This window comes from Rhinolophus sinicus, linkage group LG01 (genome assembly GCF_036562045.2).
Source record: "Rhinolophus sinicus isolate RSC01 linkage group LG01, ASM3656204v1, whole genome shotgun sequence".
NCBI lineage: Eukaryota > Metazoa > Chordata > Mammalia > Chiroptera > Rhinolophidae > Rhinolophus > Rhinolophus sinicus.
This window is the reverse complement of record NC_133751.1, coordinates 99211965-99233328: the sequence shown is the minus strand read 5'-3', so window position 1 is coordinate 99233328 and position 21364 is coordinate 99211965.

Below are 21364 nucleotides of genomic sequence, written 5' to 3'. Positions count from 1 at the left end.
ATTTGGGAGTGCTGAAAAGGCTGCATGAAAAAGTTAGACGAAATCATTAGAGAAATGCAAATAAAAACCACAATGAGATAACACCTCACTCCGGTCAGAATGGCTGTCATCAATAAATCAACAAACAAGTGCTGGCGAGGACGTGGAGAAAAGGGAACCCTTATGCGCTGCTGGTGGGATTGAGATTGGTGCAGCCACTATGGAAATCAGTATGGAGGTATCTCAAAAAACTGGAAATGGAACTACCTTATGACCCAGCAATTCCACTCTTAGGTATCTATCCAGAGAAATCCAAGATGCTAATTCGAAAAAATATATGCACCCCTATGTTTATTGCAGCACTATTCACAATAGCCAAGACTTGGAAACAACCAAATGCCCATCGGTAGACGACCGGATAAAGAAACTGTGGTACATTTATACAATGGAGTATTACTCGGCTACAAAGAAGAATGAAATCTTACCATTTGCAATGATATAGATGGACCTAGAGAACATTATGCTAAGTGAAATAAGTCAGACAGAGAAAGACAAATACCATATGATCTCACTTATGTAGAATCTAAAGAACTGAATAAATGAGCAAAGTAAACAGAAATATAGAGGAAAAACTGATGGTTGCTAGATGGGAGAGGGGTAGGGATGAGGGTGAAGGGGAGGGGATTAGAAAGCACAAATTGGTAACAACAATATTGCCACAGGGATATGAAAGACAGTTTGGGGGATATAATCAATAATGCTGTAAAGATTTTGTAGGGTGTCAGATGGACACTTGTCTCATTAGGGTGACCACTTCATGGACTGTAGGTGCCTGACCACTGCAGTGTACACCTGATGCTGAAGCTGAATAATATTGAATGTCAACTATAATTTTATATATATATATATATATATATATATATAGTCACAGGATATGGAGTGCAGCATAAGGAAGAGAGTTAACAGAATTGTAATAGATTTATACGATGTCAAAGGAGCAATAGATTGGGAGAGGGGAGTTACCACTTTGTGAGAGGTGAAATGTCTATTACATTGTTTTGTACACCTGAAACTAATAATAATTTTTTTAAAAGTTGGACGACCTGCACTTTTTGCCAACAATTCATGGCTCTTGCATCACGACAATACGCCAGCTCACAGGGCACTGACTGTGTGGGAGTTTTTAGCCAGGAAACAATTGTATTGGAACACCCTCCCTCCTCACCTGATCTGGCCCCCAATGACTTCTTTGTTTACCCAAAGATAAACGAAATATTGAAAGGAAGACATTTGGATGACAGTCAGGACATCCAGGGTAATTTGATGACAGCTCTGATGGCCATCCCAGAAAAAGAGTTCCAAAATTGCTTTGAAGGGTGGACTAGGCACTGGCATAGGTGCATAGCTTCCCAAGGGGAGTACATCGAAGGTGATCATAGTGATATTCAGCAATGAGGTATGTAGCGCTTTTTCTAGGATGAGTTCACGAACTTAATTGTTCAACCTCGTATGAAACAGCGATGGGAAAAAGGAAAATAAGGAAACCTCAGTCGATCTTCTCCCACACACGGCACCCAGCCTCCCATGGCTGCTGAGCCCCACACAGCAGGAAGGGAGATGGAGACCTAGATTTCCATCACGGTCACGCCCAAGACTAGAAGTAAAAATAGGTGCAGAGGTAAGAATGAGAATGAATCTGAAATAAGATAAGTAGTATTCAAGGGAAATGGACCACTTGACCCAACTAAGTAAATGTTACAAAATGGACAGTGAGAAGCACTGTGTTTTGACGATCAGGAGCAATTCAGAGAGAGAGAAAAAAAAAGGTTTGGATTAGAACTTCAGATATTATATTGTGGGGTTGCAGACTACTGGATAGTAAAGTTACATAATTTTTCATTACATTGCTAATGAGGCTAGACATCTGAAGGTATATTTTGAGCTTCCAGAAAAAGCTACAGTCAAGGCAAGTTACATTTGTTCCCAAGGATGATGCAAAATCCAGATTGATGATGGAGATGATGGTGAAGACACTGAAGATACCTTAATTGAACTCAGCATTTTACACTCTGAGTTTTCTAAGGATCGTTGCACAATTTGCCACAATCCACAAAGAAGAATAAAACATCGTTAGCATGAGTGCAGTTTGTTAAGCACATTGTCAATGTTTGTTCTAAGGTATCATGTTTCCTGGAAAACTTATGATCCTGAATTATTTTAAGTCAGATTTAAATCCACTTAGTTCATTTTCTGTAATGAAATTTACCTGGGTAAAAAAAAAAAAAAAAACACATAACATCTACTGTTTAGAAAAATAAACAAGTGTTACTAGTTTTCCTGCTGTGACCACTTCACCGGAAGTATATGAATGTTTTGAATAAATTCTATGCGCTATAATTATCATGCATTATGTGTAAAATCCCTAGTTTTGACTAGTCTGTGTGTGCACTGATCAATCTTTCTTTATGCTCTAGCTACTTTGACGTCTTCTTAAGATTTTGATAAAATTTAAGGGAAACAGAAACCTGAATTTGATATTAAAATGCATGGTTCTTTTTTCATGTTTTAGTAGCTTGTGACTTTTTCTTTTTTACTAATTTTGATCACATACATCATTTTCATAATCTTATGTTGCCACCGTACAGAAATAAACAAAAAGCCCTTTCCAAATAGTTTTGAGTTTGGGTTTAATAGTCGTTGCAGAAATTGAACACTGGGTGGCACCCAATCATCATCAAAATAGCGGGGGTGCCAAAAAAATGTATACACATGACTTGAATTCATCTTTTGTTATCAATATATAAGTATTACACTTTTAATACAGTTTTTTCCTTTCTTAAAACGTGTATACATTTTTTTTGGCACCCTCTGTATTAATGTACTATGCTTTTTCGACTTATTGCGAATGGAAATTTTCACAAACAAAAGAAACAGTCTTTTAAATATTTTGCTAAATGTTGAGTTTTAAAACTTTGGAAATAATTTCAAAGTTATAAAATGTTGCAAATATAAAAATAGTACCAAAATAGTCATATGCTTTTAAATCCTGATTTATATATTGTTAACATTTTATACCACGCACTTTTATCATTCTCTATCTATAATTATTTTCCTGAACCATTTGCAGAGACGTTACATACACTATGAGTCTTTTTAAAAAGATTTTTGTTAAAATATAGCTAACAAACAATATTATATAAATCTCAGGAGTACACCATAGTTATTCAACATTCATATACCTAAACAAGTGATCGCCATGGTTAAGTCCAGCAACCATCTGACACTGTACCACGCTATCACAATATTATTGACTATATTCCCCATGCTGTACATTACGTCCCCATGACTTATTTATTTTATACCTGGAGATTTGGACCTCTTATTCACCTTCACACACACACACACACACACACACACACACACACTTTTTAAATTTTTCAATTACAGTTGACATTCAATATTATTTTATATTAATTTCAGGTGTACAAGCATAGTGGCTATATATTTATCTAATTTAAGAAGCGATCCCCCTAACTAGTCTAGCACCCACCTGGCACTATACATAGTTATTACAATATTATTGACTATATTCCTTATACTATACCCTACATCCCCATAACTACTTTGTAACAACCAATTTGTACTTCTTAATCCCTTCCCCTTTTTCATCCACTCCCAATCCCCCACCTGTCTGGCAACCATCAAAATGTTCTCTTTATATATGAGTTTTTCTGTTTTGTTTGTTTATTTTGTTCTTTAGATTCCACATGTCGTGCAGGAGACCCTGCTCGCTGCGCCATGTGTCGTGCGGGGCGGCCTGCGGGGTCTCTGGTCCCGCTCCCCACATAAGAACGCAGGACACGGTGAGGCCAAAAAGGAACACCCACAGAGCCATAAGTAGAGGAGTCATATCACTATATTCTCACTGGCGGCATCCGCCTCTCTGCAATCCGCTCTTGCCAGCTCAGCCACCATCTTCTTGCTAGCCCCATTTCCTGCTAGCGTAGCCATAGCAGTTACATTAGTGGCCAATGGCTCACTGGTTACAGCTGACGGCCAACTAGCCACAGCTGATGGCCATGCAATCACAGTTGATGGCCATTTACTACCTGAGCCAGCACCTGTCTATGTGAGGCCGAGAGCCTGGAAACCACTCCTGGCTCTGTCCCCACACCACATATAAGCAAAATCACATCTCATCTGTCTTTCTCTGTCTGACATACTCCACTCAGCACTATACTCTCCGGGTCCATCCATGCTGCCGCAGATGGCAAGAGACCACTCCCTTCCCTGGCTAAGCAATATTCCATTGTATATATGTGCCACCTCCTCTTTATCCATTCTTCCATTGACAGACACCCAGGCTGCCCCACATCTTGGCCATTGTAAACAATGCTGCAATGAACATATGGATGCACACATCCCCTCGAAGTAGCATTTTGGGTTTCTTCAGGTAAATACCCAGAAGTGGGATTACTACTAGATCCTTCTTTGTCTCATGTTATAGTCTTTGTTTTAAAGTCTATTTTGTCTGGTATAATTATTCCTTGGGGTGGCCGGATGGCTCAGTTGGTTAGAGCGCAAGCTCTCAAAAACAAGGTTGCTGGTTCAATTCCCTCATGGGATGGCGGGCTCTGCAATCCCTGCAACTAAAGACTGAAAACAGAGACTGGACTTGGAGCTGAGCTGCGCCCTCCACAACTAGATTGAAGGACAATGACTTGGAACTGATAGGCCCTGGAGAAACACACTGTTCCCCAATATTCCCCAATAAAATTACCAAAAAAAAGTATGGCGACCCCAACGTTTTTTCTTTTGTTTCCATTTTCATGAAATATCTTTTTCTATCACTTTATTTTCAGTCTGTGTGTGTCTTTTCATCTGAAATGAGTCTCTTGTAGGCAGCATATGTAAAGATTTTGTTTTGTTTTCTTATCCATTCAACTACCGTATCTTTTAATTGGAGCATTTAATCCATTTACCTTGAAAGTAATTGTTGATAGATATGTAGTTATTACCATTTTATTATTTATATTATTGTCTTAAGGAAGTCCCTCTAACATCCCTTGTAGTTCTGGTTTGGTGGTGATGAACTCCTTTAGAGTTTTCTTGTCTGGGAAGCTCATTTATCTGTCCTTTCATTCTACAGGATAGCTTTGCTGGGTAATTGTGGGGACAGAACCCAGAAAGCAGTTTCCAGGCTCTCGGCCTCACATAGAAAGGTGCTGACTCAGGTAGTAAATGGCCATCAACTGTGATCAGATGGCCATCAGCTGTGGCTAGTTGGCTGTCAGCTGTAACCAGTGAGCCACTGGCCACTAATATAACTGTTGTGGCTACGCTAGCAGGAAAATGGGGGTTAACAAGAAGATGGTGGCTGAGCCTGCAAGCGGTGCAGTGAGGGTTACAAACAGTGTGGCTCCTGCTTCCTGTGTCTCCAACCCAGCCGCCAGCGTGAATATAGTGGTATGACTCCCCTACCTATGGCTCCGTGGGTGTTCCTTTTTGGCCTCACCATGTCCTGCATTCTTATGCAGGGAGCGGGAGCAGAGACCCTGCCTGTCACCCTGCACGACAAATGGCGCAGCGAGCAGGGTCTCCCGCATGACTCCACACATGACAGTAATTTTGGTTGTAGGTACTTGCTTTTCAAAACTTTCAATATTCTGTGCCAGTCCTTTCTGGTCTATAAGTTTCTGTTGAGAAATCAACTGTCTTATGGGAGTTCCCTTATAAGTAACTGTCGTGCAGGAGACCCTGCTCGCTGCGCCATTTGTCATGCAGGGAGGCCTGCGGGGTCTCTGCTCCCGCTCCCCATACAAGAACGCAGGATATGGTGAGGCCAAAAAGGAACACCCACGGAGCCATAGGTAGGGGAGTCATACCACTATATTCTCTCTGGCGGCACTATACTCTCACTGGAGGCTGGATCCACACTGTCCGCAAACCGCCATCCACGCTTGCCAGCCCAGCCGCCATCTTCTTGCTAGCCCCCATTCTTTTTCTCTTCTCCCTAGCGTAGCCACAGCAGTTATATTAGTGGCCAATGGCTCACTGGCTACAGCTGACGGCCAACTAGCCACAGCTGATGGCCATTTACTACCTGAGCCAGGCACCTGTCTATGTGAGGCCGAGAGCCTGGAAACTTCTCTCTGGGGCTCCGCCCCCACACTCCACCCCTACAGGCTCTCGCCTCACAATCTACGCGACAAGCGTCTTCCGCGAGGGGACCTGTGCGAGGAGCCTGGGGGTGAATGCAATATCCTGGACACAGCCAGGCTCTCTGGGCACAGCCAGGGTTTCTCAGGGCACCACCAGTACTTCTGGGCACAGCCAGACTTCCTGGACTTCTTAGGGTACCACCTGTCTTCCCGGACACAGCCAGGGTTTCTCAGGGCACCACCAGTGCTTCTGGGCACGGCCAGACTTCCTGGACTTCTTAGGGTACCACTAGTTTCCCCGGGCACAGCTAGGATTTCTCAGGGCACTGCCACTCTCTCTGGGAACAGCCCGACTTCCTGGACTCAGCCAGGGCTCTCAGGGCACTGCCACTCTCTGTGGGCACAGCCACACTTCCTGGACACAGCCAGGGCTCTCAGGGCACTGCCACTCTCTCTGGGAACAGCCCGACTTCCTGGGCACAGCCAGGGTATCTTCAGGGCTCAGCCAGACTTCACGGACCCAGCCAGGGCTCCCAGGGCACTGCCACTTTCTCTGGGCCTCTCAGGGTACCCTGCTGGAACAACAGCGACTCACAATCAAGGTGCTTACATATTCTCAATGGCGGCCAGTCAAGACACAAAAGCAAATATCCCCCAGTTCCACTACAAGGTGGTAAGTTCCCAAACAAACAGTCAAGCTGTCCATTAAATTAGGGATGGAAGGCAATTCCCCATAGTACATAGTCATTTCTCCAGGGCTGTCCTGGGGTGAAGGATGACCTTGACCTCACCCTTATCTCCCACAGAGGACTCAGCAAGCGTTACCTCCTGGGACTACAAGTCCTGCATCCGGGCTGCCCGAGCAGGAACTTCCCGGCCCACAGGGCTGCAACGACCTTCGCTTTCTCCGGCCTGTGTTGGTTGGGGAACCGTCCACATCTTTCCACCTCTCCACGGGGCTCCATCTCTCCAGCAGCTGCATGGCTTTTCCTGTGCTGGTGGGAGAACCGTCCACGTCCTCCCACCCCTCCACAGGGGTCCAGCTCTCCGGCAGCTGCTCCTCCTGGTCTTCCTCAGACTGGGTGTTCACACGCACAAACTGCCCCACCACTCTTGGGAGAGCCTTGGCCGACACCATACCCTGCTTGCTGGGCCATTTGTCGTGCAGGGCGGCCTGCAGGGTCTCTGCTCCCGCTCCCCATACAAGAACGCAGGATATGGTGAGGCCAAAAAGGAACACCCACGGAGCCATAGGTAGGGGAGTCATACCACTATATTCTCTCTGGCGGCACTATACTCTCACTGGAGGCTGCATCCACACTGTCCGCAAACCTCCATCCACACTTGCCAGCCCAGCCGCCATCTTCTTGCTAGCCCCCATTCTTTCTCTCTCTGCTAGCATAGCCACAGCAGTTATATTAGTGGCCAATGGTTCACTGGTTACAGCTGACGGCCAACTAGCCACAGCTGATGGCCATGCAATCACAGTTGATGGCCATTTACTACCTGAGCCAGCACCTGTCTATGTGAGGCCGAGAGCCTGGAAACTACTTTCTGGGGCTCTGCCCCCACAGTAACTAACTGCTTTTTCTCTTGCTGCTTTTAAGAATCTCTCTTTGTCTTTAACCTTTGGCATTTTAATTATGATGTGTCTTGATGTGGGCTTGTGGGGGCAGAGCCCCAGAAAGTAGTTTCCAGGCTCTCGGCCTCACATAGACAGGTGCCTGGCTCAGGTAGTAAATGGCCATCAACTGTGATTGCATGGCCATCAGCTGTGGCTAGTTGGCCGTCAGCTGTAACCAGTGAGCCATTGGCCACTAATATAACTGCTGTGGCTACGCTAGGGAGAAGAGAAAAAGAATGGGGGCTAGCAAGAAGATGGCGGCTGGGCTGGCAAGTGTGGATGGCGCTTTGCGGACAGTGTGGATCCAGCCTCCAGTGAGAGTATAGTGCCGCCAGAGAGAATATAGTGGTATGACTCCCCTACCTATGGCTCCGTGGGTGTTCCTTTTTGGCCTCATCATATCCTGTGTTATGTGGGGAGCGGGAGCAGAGACCCCCAAGGCCGCTCCGCAGGACAGGGCCTGTTTGGTTTCATCTTGTTTGGGACTCTTGGTGTTTCCTGGGCTTGTATATCTATTTCCTTCTCCAGGTTAGGGAGAAGGAAAGTGTGTTATAGCCATAAAACGGAATGTTATTCAGCCATAAAAAAGAATGACCTATTGATTCATGCTACAAAATGAATAAACCTTGACTGCATTATGGTAAGTGAAAGAAGTCAGTTATAAAAATCCACATGTTGTATTATTCTATTGATACGAAAAGTCCAAAATGGGCAAATCCAAAAAGAAAGAAAATAGATTAGTGATTGTCACGGGCGGGGGGATGGGGAAATGGGGAGTCACTACTAACAAATATGGGGTTTCTTTGTGGGGAAATGAAATATTCTGAAATTAGGTAGTGATAATGTTTGCACAACTTTATAAAAATTTTAAAAACCACTGAATTACACACTTTAAAAAGTGAAAGTTATGGTGTATTAATTATATCTCAATAAAAAAATTTAACCTTATCAATAGGGAGAGGCAACAGAGTAGAAAGGATAGGAATAAGAACTGGATTTCTCTGAATATATATTGCTTAATAGATTTGAGTTTAGAATCATGTAAACATATTACAGTTATAAAATCAAATTTAAAACTTAAAAAGCAACCTTAAAAGTCTATTTCTGGCATGGCAATTTGAAGATCTCCATGGTCCCACTCCAGTGTGAAACTGGTGAAATCACTTTAAAATATTCAGTTCTTTATAATTAATCTTTAGACCATATAGCAAATAAAGAAACATTTATTCAAGAAAAACCTACTGAAACTCAGTAGGAACAGTGAGATTCTGTGGCATCTGAACATGAAAGACCTGCTCCGTATCCCATGTAAATATGGGATGGAAACTCAGTGATGGAAATGCCACTCCAGACAGATGCAGCCAACAACACAGGGCTCCCATCTTCCACCCATTTCCCACTCATGGGACAGAGGCTTTACCTTGGGTTTGGCACACTGAGAATACTGGAATCTGATTCCTCGCACCCCAACTCATTTATAGAGCAGAAGTTCTATGCCCAGACAAGCAAGCCAAGAATACCAGTGGCTATAAAGAAGAAACTAAAGAACTAGAGAATAGAAAAACAATAGAGAAAATAAACTCAAAAGTTGGTTCTTTGAAAAAAAAGCAACAAAGTTGAAAAACATTTAGCTAGACTTATCAAGAAAGAGAGAGAAGGCTCAAATGTAAGAAGGGACACTACTACTTACCTTACAGAAATAAAAAGGATTATAAAGGAATATTATGAACAATTATATGCCAATAAATTAGGCAACTTAGATAAAATGGACAAATTCCTTAAAAGACACAAACTAACTGAGCCAAGAAAAAACAGAAAATCTGAATAGACCTAAACAAGCAAAGAGACTGAATCTGTAATTTAAAAAACGATCCAGAAAGTCCATACCCAAATGGCTTCAGTGATGAATTCCACCCTGCAGTTTTACTGAGATGTAATTTACATGTAACACTGTATAAGTTTAAGATATACAACATAATGATATCATATATGTATATATTGTGAAATTATTACCATTCACTGGTGAATTCTACCAAATATTTAAAGAAGAATTAACACCAACTCTTCATAAGTTCTTCCAGGAAATAGAAGAGAACTCTCCCCATTTTATTCTCTGAAGCCAATATTACACTGATACCAAAACCAGACAAATACATCTCAAGAAATAAAAACTACACCGACATCTCTTATGAATGTAAATGCAGGAATCCTCAACAAATACTAGTAAACCAAAACCTCTATCTGAAAAAAAAAAAGACATCTACAAAAAACCCACAGCTAACGTCATACTCAGTGGTGAAAGATTGAATGCCTTCCTCCTAAGATCATCCATGTAGGACGTCCTCCTAAGATGTCCACTGCTGCCACTGCTGTCGATATTGCACTGGCGGTTCTTAGGTAAATAAATAAATAAACAAACAAATAAATAAATAACATTCAGATTGCAAAGGAAAGAAGTAAAGCCATCACTATCTGCAAGTAACATAATCTTGTTATGTTGAAAATCCTAAAAATAATAATAATAATAAGGAATCCACTAAAAAACTATTAGTACTAATGAATGAGCTCAGCAAGGTTGCAGGACAGAAGCTCAATATACAGAAACAAATATTTCCATATAGTAGCACTGAGCAAACAAAAACATGAAATTCAGAACATAATTCCATTTACAATGGAATAAAAAGTTACTTAACAATAATTTTAACAAAATGCAAAATACATACTCCAGAAATTGAAAACACTCTTGAAAGAAATGAAGGAAAACCTAAATAAATGAAAAGATAACCCACGCTCTTGAATTGGAAGACTTAATATTGTTAAAATGGAAATGCTCCCCAAATTAATCTACAGATTCAACATCATCCCTACCAGAATGCCAGCTGAATTTTCTGTAGAAATTGACAAACAGATCCTAAAATTCATATGGAAACTCCAGGGACACAGAATAGCCAAAATAATCTTGAAAAAGAAGAACAAAGTTGGATGACTCACACCTCCTGATTTCAAAACTTACCACAAAGCAAGAGAAATCAAGACATTGTGTTGCTGGCATAAAGCTAGTCATGTAGATCAATGGAAAGTCCAGAAATAAACCCATGTATACATGGTCAATGGAGTTTTAAACAGGAGGCCAAAACAATTCAATGAGGAAACAAAAGTCTTTTCAACAAATGGTGGTGGGACAACTGAATAGCCACACACAAAAGAATAAAGTTTGATCTTTACCTCATATCATATACAAAAATTAACTCAAAATTGATGAAAGATTTAATGTAAGAGCCAAAACTACAATACCCTTAGAATAAAACATAGGGGTAAATCTTCATGACCTTGATTTGGCAATGGAGTCTCAGACATGACACCAAAAGCACAAACAACAAAAGAAATAGATAAATTGGGCTTCATCTAAATTTACAAATTTTGTACTTCAAAAGACACTATCAAGAAAGTTAAGGAGGACAATCAAGATGGCACAGTAGGTAAACACTCTGCTTACCTTTTCTCACAACCACATCAAAATTACAACTAATCTACAAAACAACCATTGTTGAGAATTGTCTAAAATCAAGCTGAACTGGAGCCTTTCAACTAGGGACTTGCAGAAGAAGCCACCTCCAGACTGGTAGGAAGGTCAGAGATATGGAACAGGCTGGCCCCACACCCACGTGTGACCATTAAAGATCAGGAGGGCTATTTTAGCTATAGGGGCCCCCCAACCCCCTAAATTGGCGAAAGATCCCAGCTTCACCCCAGCCCAGGTTTCCAGTGCTGGGGACAGAAGTCCCCATAATTTTTGGTTGTGAAAAACAGCGGAGTTGTGACTGAGTGAGACAGTGTGGCTGTACTCCCAGGGGCTCTCCTTAAAGGAACTGTGCGTGTGGACTTACCCACCAGTGGAATCACTCTCTCTGAGCTCCAGCACTGGAGCAGCAGCTGGAAAGGTGGCAGGGACATGTGGTGGGAAATTGAGTTGTCTGGCTTGGGATAGGGGCTGGAGAGGCAGCTTTCTCCTGGACAGGGGAGCTGGTGGAGGCCATTGTTTCTTTGTTGAACCCTCCTCCTTCCCAGCATGCAAACACAGGCAGCCACCATTTCTGAGTTTCCACCATTTGTTCATCCTACCCTGGCAATTTGAGACCTGGTCCTGCCCAACTTTTGGGCACATCCAGACTGCTTCCAGTGGCCACTTGCCTTGGCTCAAGCTGCACTTTCCTATGGTCTCTCAAAGGTTTGCGAACCCAGACAAGCAGCATCTGACTTGAGCGTGTCCTGTACTTCTTGCTGAGCAGCCCAAAGCTGGCACTAGTGGCAGATGGCCTTGGTTTGTGGGCTTGGCCTCTCAAATGCCCTTCCAAACACAGCACGGGTGGCAGCCATCTGCGGATTTCTTTCTGGCTCCCGTTAGGTGGCCTTGGGTGGAGCACGGGCTGTGGCTGAAGTAGACCTACAGCGGATCCCCTCCAAGGTGGTCCTGGGGCTGGCATCCTAGTGGCCAGCTTCAAAATGAGCTGGGGCATTACCTAGCTGTCGCCAAGTATAACAAACCCAAGGGGCGGATTGGGCAGACATCAGAGTCCTGCTGAGGCAGATCCTGCACTGTAGGATCAGCCCCTGCACAGCCACCCTTCCACTGTAGTCACAGCCAGTCCTCACAACCAGTGAGCCCAAGGGTCAGTCCCTCACACTGATGTGCAAACATCAACCAAGGCTCAACTATAAGAGGAGGGCACACACAACCCACACAAGGGACACACCTGGAGCACGTGTCTCAGATGAACAGAAAGAAGACTGTGCCACTGAACCCCACAACACACCTACTACATAAGGCCACCCTGCTAAGACCAGAAGACATAGCAACCCTACCTAATACATAGAAACAAACACAGGGAGGCAGCCAAAATGGGGAGACAAAGAAACATGTCCCAAATGAAAGAAGAGAACAGAGCTCCAGAAAAAGAACTAAGCAAAATGGAGATAAACAATCTATCAGATGCAGAGTTCCAAACACTGGTTATAAGAATGCTCAATGATCTCATAAAAATGGAGATGGAAACCATGAAAAAGAACCAGTCAGAAATAAAGGATATAATAATGGAAAGGGAAAATATATTACAGGGAATCAACAGTAGATTAGATAAAGCAGAAGATCCAATCAGCGATGTAGAAGATAAGGCAGCAGAAGATACCCAACCAGGACAGCAAAAAGAAAAAAGAATCCAAAAAATTGAGGAGAGGTTAAGGGGCCTCCAGGACAATATCAAGCGTATCAACATTCACATTATATGGGAGAAAAGAGAGAGCAAAAATTGAAAACCTATTTGAAGAAATAATGACAGAAAATTTCCCTAACCTGGTGAAGGACATGGACATACAAGCACAGGAAACAGAGAGAATCCCAAAAAAAGATAAACCCAAAGAGGCCCACACCAAGACACATCATAATTAAAATGCCAAAGTTTAAATACAAAGAGAGAATCTTAAAAGCAGCAAGAGAAAAGCAGTTAGTTACCTACAAGGGAGCCCCCATAAGACTGCTGATTTCTCAACAGAAACTTTGCAGACAAGAAAGGTGTGGCAGGAAATATTCCAAGTGATGAAAAGCAAGGACATACAACCAAGATTGCTCTACCCAGCTAGGCTGTCATTTAGAATTATAGGACAGATAAGGAGCTTCCAAGAGAAGAAAAAGCTAAAGGAGTTCATCACCACCAAACCAGTATTACAGGGACTCTTAGAGGGACTTCTTTAAAATGGGAGGGGGATTAAGGATGGGTGAAAGGGGAAGGGATTAAGAAGTACAGTGGTCATGGGGATGTAGGTTACAGCATAAGGAATGTAGTCAACAATACTGTAATAACCAGGGATGGTGCCAGATAGGTGCTAGATCTCTCAGGTGATAGATGGGAATGGGGTTGATGTCAGGGTGAAAAAGATGAAGTCATTAAGAAATATAAATTGATAATTAATACAGTATGGGGAATATAATCAACAGTGTTGTAAAGATCATGTAAGGTGCCAGATGGGCACTGGACTTATCAGGGAGATCACGTCATAGACTGCAGATGTCTGACCAATAAGCTGTACACCTGAAGAGTTGAAGTAGAATAATACTGAATGTCAACTATAAGTAAATATATAGGTATATATAGTCACGGGATGTGGAGTACAGCATAGGGAAGACAGTCAATGGTATTGTAACAGCTATATAAGATGTCAGAGGGGTAGTAGCTGGGGGGGGGGTTGGGTTATCACTTTATGAGGGGTTTAAATGTCTATTACGTTGCTTTGTACACCTGAAACTAATACAAAAAAAAGTTTAAAAAAAGAGAGTTAAAAAAACAACACACAGACTGGGAGAAAATATTTGCAAATCATATTTCTGATAAAGAACTCATATCTAGAATTATATAAAGAGCTCTTACAACTCAATAATAAAATTAAATAACTCAATTTTTTAACAGACAAAAGAGATCTTATAAAAATAAAGAGATCTTACTAAAAGAGATCTTACCAAAATAAAATAAAAATAAGCAAGGGATCTGCACAGATATTTCACCAAAGAAGATGTACACAGTCCAATAAGCCCATGAAAATCATTAGCCATCAGGGAAATGCAAATGAAAACCACAGTGAGATACCACTTCACATCCACTAGGATAACTAGAATCAAAAAGACAATAATAACAAATGTTGATAAGGTTGTAGAGAAGTTGGAACCCTCATACACTGCTGATGAGAAAGTACAGCCACTTTGGAAAACAATCTGGCAGTCCTCAGAAAATTAAACATAGAGTTACCATTTGACCAAGCAGTTCTACTCCTAGGCATAGATCCAAGAGAAATGGAAACATACGTCAAAACAAAAACTTCTACACAAATGTTCATACCAGCATTTTTTTTTTTTAATCAATTTTATTTTTTTTGTCCCTCCACCATTTTTTATTCCCATACCCACCCCCTCCCCTTCAGCAATCATCAGCTTGTTCTCTAGATCTATGTATTTGTTTCTATTTGTTGTGTTTATTCATGTTTTGTTTTTGTAGGTTCCACATATATGTGAAATCATACAGTATTTGTCTTTCTCTGCCTGATTTAGTTCACTGAGCATAATATCTTCTAGAATCATCCATGTTGTCACAAATGGCAAGATTTCATTGTTTATTGCTGAATAATATTTTATTGTGTATATATATATATATATATATATATATATATATATATATATATATCCACATCTTTATCCATTCATCTATTGATGGAAATCCAGGTTGCTTTTATATCTGGGCTATTACTAGTAATGCTGCAATAAACATAGGGCTGCATATGTCTTTTCGAATTAGTTTTTTTATCTTCGAATAAACACACAGAAGTGGTATTGCTGGGTTGTATGACAGCTTTATTTTGAAATTTTTGAGAAATCTCCATACTGTTTTCCAGAGTAGATGCACTAATTTGCAATCCCACCAATGGTGTAGGAGGGTTCCCTTTTCTCTACAGCCTCTCCAGCACTTATTTGTTGATTTATTGATGATAGCTATTCTGACAGGTGTGAGGTGATATCGCATTGTGGTTTTAATTTACATTTTCCTGATGATTAGTGATGTTGAACATGTTTTCATATGTCTGTTGGCATCTGCATGTATGTCCTCTTTGAGGAAAGGACTATTCAGTTCCTTTGCTCATTTTTTAATTGCACTTTTTTTTAATGTGTGTGTGTTAAGTTGTGTGAGTTCCTTATATATTTTGGATATTAACCCCTTATTGGATGTATCATTTGCAAATACCTTCTCTCATTCAGTAGGTTGTCTTTTCATTTTGTTGATGGTTCATAGCAGCAGCATTAATAATAGTGAAAGGTGGAAACAACCCAAATCTCCACCAACTGATGAATAGATCCACAAAATGTGGTATATCCATATAATGGAATATTGTTCAGCCATGAAAAGGAATGACGTGCTGATACATGCTACATGGATGAAGCAAATTACAAAATACTACATATTAAATTATTCCACCTACATGAAATGTCCATAACAGGCAAATATATTGAGACAAAAAGTAAATTAGTGGTTGCTTTAGGCTATGGAGTGGTGGTGGGTGGTGGCAGATAATTGTGTGGTCATAGTCAAAGAAACTATGTTTCTTTCTGAGATGTACACACTAAGTGAATGAATTGTATGGTATGTGTATTATATCTCAATAAAGCTGTTTTGTTTTTTTAAAGCAAATCCTAAAAATCAAAGTCAAATGGAACAAATGAACGTAACTGTGATTCAAGTTAGTGGCATGATCACAGACAGAAATTTCCAGTGATTTAAAAGCCAGTAATCAGGCAGCCAGTTGGCTCAGTTGGTTAGAGCATGGTGCTCATAACACCAAGGTCACTGGTTCGATTCCCACATGGGCCAGTGAGCAGTGCTCTCCACAACTAGAGTGAAAGACAACAACTTGACTTGGAGCTGATAGGTCCTAGAAAAACACACTGTTCCCCAATACTCCCCAATAAAAATTTTAAAAAGTAAAAGCCAGTAATTTTTGCTAAGTAATAATAACTTTATATCCCTCACGAAATACTGCCTAAAGACAAAAGGAACAGCAAAGGATTTTTTTAAAAAAACTATTTTCAGTAATCATATTGTTAATAAAGTTGTTGTATTTCAAAACTATTATATGCTTGGAAGGATAAAGCAACTAAGTAATCACATTAATGTTGTTAGGAACCAAAATTTTCAATTTAAGAAAAAAGGACTCAAATATAAAGTTCAATAAGTGAAAATCTGTAATTTCAAACTTGAAGTATCAATATTAATTTGATGTATTTTCTCTTAAAAATATTTATTTTCTAATTTTAATCACCAAAAGTCTTAGAAGCAATGAGAACACAGTTGCAATGAGCTCCCTTAGAGTTCAGACTAAGATCTCTACAAAGTCCACATCCTGGTAAAAAGAACCACGGCTCCTTGGAAAAAATGGCTGAATCCAAGTCTAGGGGAGAAAATATCTCAGGTAAATCTGGGGCATTTTGTTATGCTAGTTTCCTTTCTATATGCTTTACTTGTATTCACTCATTTATTTCATTTTATAGCTGAGAAAACAGAATTAAATAGATTGCCCAAGGTCACATAGATACAGAGTGACAAAAAGCAAATACAAACCCAGGCTTCAAGGCTAGCACTTGCAAAGTTGCTCAACCTTGCTAGTAACCACAGAAATGCATAGTGAAAAAAATGAGACAACTTTACTTTTTTATTTGAAGGGCAGAAGTAATGGCTGATAAATGATACTTTGGTGAGCACTTAAAATTGGAACTCTTACACATTGTTGGTGGAAACTTAATTTTCTTAGAACATTTTTGGATCATGATTTCACCATACTTAATACATTTGAAAATGCATACATCTCATGCCCAGCAGTTCCACTTCTAGACTAGAGAAATTCTATATACATCTATACAATGAAACAATGTATAAACATCCACATTCATTACATTTCAGATTACCACAGTGAACAAGTAGAAACAGCTTCAGCATCTCTCAGAAGTTTAGATACATAAATGTGCCTATTCATAAAGGGTGTACTCTACATGGCAATTCAAATGAATGAATTAGATCCACTGGAGAAACCTCAAAGTAATGTTGAGTGAAAAGTAAAATTTCCTATGAAATGTGTAATTTGACACTACCTATGCAAATCTTAAAAGTTCACAAAATACGCATATGTATTGTTTATTAACTTCTGTATGCACAGTAAAAAAATGTGTACCAATGGCCTACATTTACTTCAGAAGGCTGAAAGGGATGTTCTGTCATATCATTAATATTTTATTTACATTTTTAAAAAAGAGATATAAGGCAAATATGGCAAAATTTTAACAACTGTGGCATACTGATGATAGCATGTAGAAATCTCATGTTATTTTGTGTATATTTGAAATTTTTTGTAATTAAAATGTTTAACACAATAGCTTATATTAGGTACAATTTCTTCTTCTTATTATTTTTTAAAGTGAAGACTAAATTGCAATGTGGTAGCTTGGATCGGATCCTAAAACAGAAAGATATTAGTGGAAAAACTGGTGAAATCCAAATGAACTCCTAATTTAGTTGATGGTATTGCTGTGATGTTAATGTCTTGGTTTTGACAAATGTACCGTGATTGTGGAAGATGTTTACATTAGGGGAAGCTGAGTGAAGGGTATAAAGGAACTTTTTGTATTGTCTTTGCAACTTTGCTCTAAATCTAATAAGCTTATTTTTAAAATGAGTGATGGTAGTATCAAATCAAATTTCATATATTGTCTCTAAATGTTTTGGTGTTTTTTTTAACAGGAATTCAAGCCTTTTCACAAGTAAGTTTTATGAGCCTATGTATTTACCTAGTACCCTTTTCATGTCTGAAGAAGGATTATCTGTATGTGCGATCACGGCACTTCACCAGCATTGTAAATTTTGATGTGAGGTAATAGAAAGGGTGTCAAAAGAGCCTCTGAAGCAGGGATAGGCTCCTGTGACAGGCAGCCTTTGAGACCAATATACCTCCTGGTTCCACCTCACTTTTCCAAATACAACAGATTTTCCTTGAGAACCTGGGATATGCAAAGTATTCCATTGTAGGGGCTAATTAGCCTAATATGAGTCACAGTGCTGTTAAGTTTTGAGAAGCAATTCAGACGGCAAAATTTTGGAAAGGTAAAATTGTAGTTCAAGATGTATAAAAATAGCAAGTGATCCTAAGAAAGCTGGTGATTTCCTGCTAAGTCAAATATAGAGGCTACTGTTCCTATTTGTTTTCAGTGAGAAAGGCCTTTCACCCTATCAGAGATCTTTGTTTTTTGCGGTTCACAAATTTAGCGGAATCTTATTTGCATAGAGCATTTTTAACCTTTCAATGTGCTTTTACCATCATTTGAGTTTCATAACAGTTGTATGAGACAGGAGGGTAGGTGTTTCCTTTTCTCAGATGAGAGAATGAAGGCTGGGGAGGTTGGGGATTTAAGGCCCTGTGAGGCGACCTCTTGAAAACTTCTGAGAGTTTAATTTACTTATGAAACACCTGGGGATCCTGTGACGATGCAAATTCTGATTTCGTGAGCCTTGTGAGAGGCCTGAGATTCTGCATTCCTAACAGATTTCCAGGTAATTGTTGGTTCCCTGGCTGTCCTCCGAGTAATAGATTAAACCATTGACATGGGCTGGGCATTAAATCCCGATGGCCCACTTTCCCCGTGTGCACGTGGCAGTGCAGATGGACTTGAACTTTAGGTTTAGCAAAAGAAACAGATCTCGCCTTGAAAAAACGTCCTGCTGTTGTTCTCAAACAAGCAGAAATGACTTTACGGTTTCGGGATGGTTTCCATTCTGTGTCACCTTCCTTATGTAATTAACAGGTGGGTTGTGCCGGAGTCACCAGGCTGGAACTCGGTGGAAACATGCTTGGATACTCCCAGTGTTTATTTATGATTTGGGTTTTGTCGGAAGTTAAAATCTGTCTTAATCCCAAATGCATTTGCACCTTGGAATCTAGTCCAAGAGCGCTCCTGGGTGCCAGGACCTAAGCGTCCTTCCCAAGCTCTGCATGTCTGCATGGATGGCATTATCTCAGACAGGCCCTGGGAATCTCCTTTGCACATTATGAGATCTTGTTTGGTAACCACGCCACATCCTAAATGCTAGTCAATGTTCTGTGGCCTAGCTGTAGAAATGTCCTTTGTGAAGAGAGAACAAGCTATTCCTTCCATGGACTGGATCTGGTCTGGGTAGCACAGAGCCATTCTGGTTTCGTGGTTTGGTGTGAAGGGCACAGCATGTGGCATCCGTGCCCCTTCCTGTGCCCTAGGATGGGACTGGGGACAGAGGGCAGCTGACAGCCCACAGGCACCTGTTCTAAACAAGCATGGCTGTTCAACCTTTCCCTTATAACTGGACAGACTGGTGTGGTGAGTTGTCAGGTTTCTTTATAAAGCACTTTCTGGTTTTCTCAATGACACTTACTATGAAAGTTTCTCAAATATGACTGAAGGACAAATACCACTGTTGATATATTCTAAATGTCAAAACTGTCCTGGGAGAGTTTGTTTCCACGGCAGACTGAATTCTGGTGCAGAGCCCAGCCATTAACCAGAGGTTACCAGGATTGGAAGAAGTTGGGATGACTGTTGTATCAAGGGTAGATTTTACAGGACATGTTCTTGCTTTAAAGATTTTTCTAATATGATGGGGCATTCATTACTCTTTCAACTAAATGGTGAGCTCAACCAAAAAGGTGAGCTCCCCGTGTGTAAAGTTTCATACTAGCCTTGTGGGGTGGTTGAGAGTAGATGAAAAAAAGAGTGAAATAGAAAAATATGGCATTACTTCATAAGGATTCCATACACTGGCTGAGAAACTAAGAAACAAAACAAATAAACATGACAACATAATGAACACTACTCAACAATCCCAAAGAGAGTGTTTCCCACGGCAAGGGAAAACTTCACAGAGGAGGTGAAACATAAGCTGTACTTTGAAGGATACGTAGTATTATAATGTAGGGAAAAACGAACAAAAACACTTAAAGAAAGCACAAGGTATCCGAAAAATGAAAGTAGACTCTTTGGGTTAGAGCAGGGCTATGGAGGGGAGCAGTGGGAGTCCAGGCTGAAAAGGTAGGTTGGGCCATGTTGTAACATGCCCTGAAAATCAAAGCACAATTTCAATTTCAATCCCAAAGGCAGTGGGAACCCACCAAAGCTCAAGAAATCTTCAGATTTTACCATCAAGCAACCCTCGTAGAGTTTCATGAGACTAATGTGTAATCTCCTGAAGTAAAAGAAGACATTCCTACGGAATCCTAATTCCTTGGCACTCAACATACCAAAGAGCCAGTTTGGTCATCATGAAACTATTCTAATCCTTGCTCTGCCACAGGTTCATTGGTGATGGGAAAGATGACTTCTCCAGGGCATAAATCCCTCAAGTGTAAATTAAAGGAGTTAATCAAGATCATTTCTAAAGTTTCTTCCAGCTCTGAAATCAATTATTCTCATTGTCTTGAGAGACATTCTCCATAACAGGGAGAAAAGAAGAAAAACCTGTTATAAGCCACTTAATGATACTGAAATCACAGTTTTAATTATTTAAATGTGTAGGTTTGTTCTATCTGTACTCCAAAGCAGAAATTTGCACAAAGTCACACATGATTTACTCACTGAAACTGTTATAAAAAGCATCATGGAGGACACATGACTGCATTATTTTTGACTACTGCACTATCAAATAAGAATTTTCAACATTACAGATGAAACAATTTAAAACAAAGTACAGTAAAATGACAGCAAATACTTTTTAAAAATGTCCTCTTCAATGCTACAGTGGATAAAACTATTGATCTTTGTATTTTAGGACACTTTGCAATCATTCCTAGATTTCTATAGGGTACAATGGGTCGGGAAACCTTGTTTCTAGTTTCTGCTTCACCTCAACTAGCTCTGTGGGGGCAAAGACAACATTTATCTGGTTTCACTCCTTAGAAATACTCATTACAATTATGATCACTATTATCTTTCCCCCCACTACTGGACTGAACGATACTTGAGAGCTGGAAGGCTGTATTCATAGCTCTA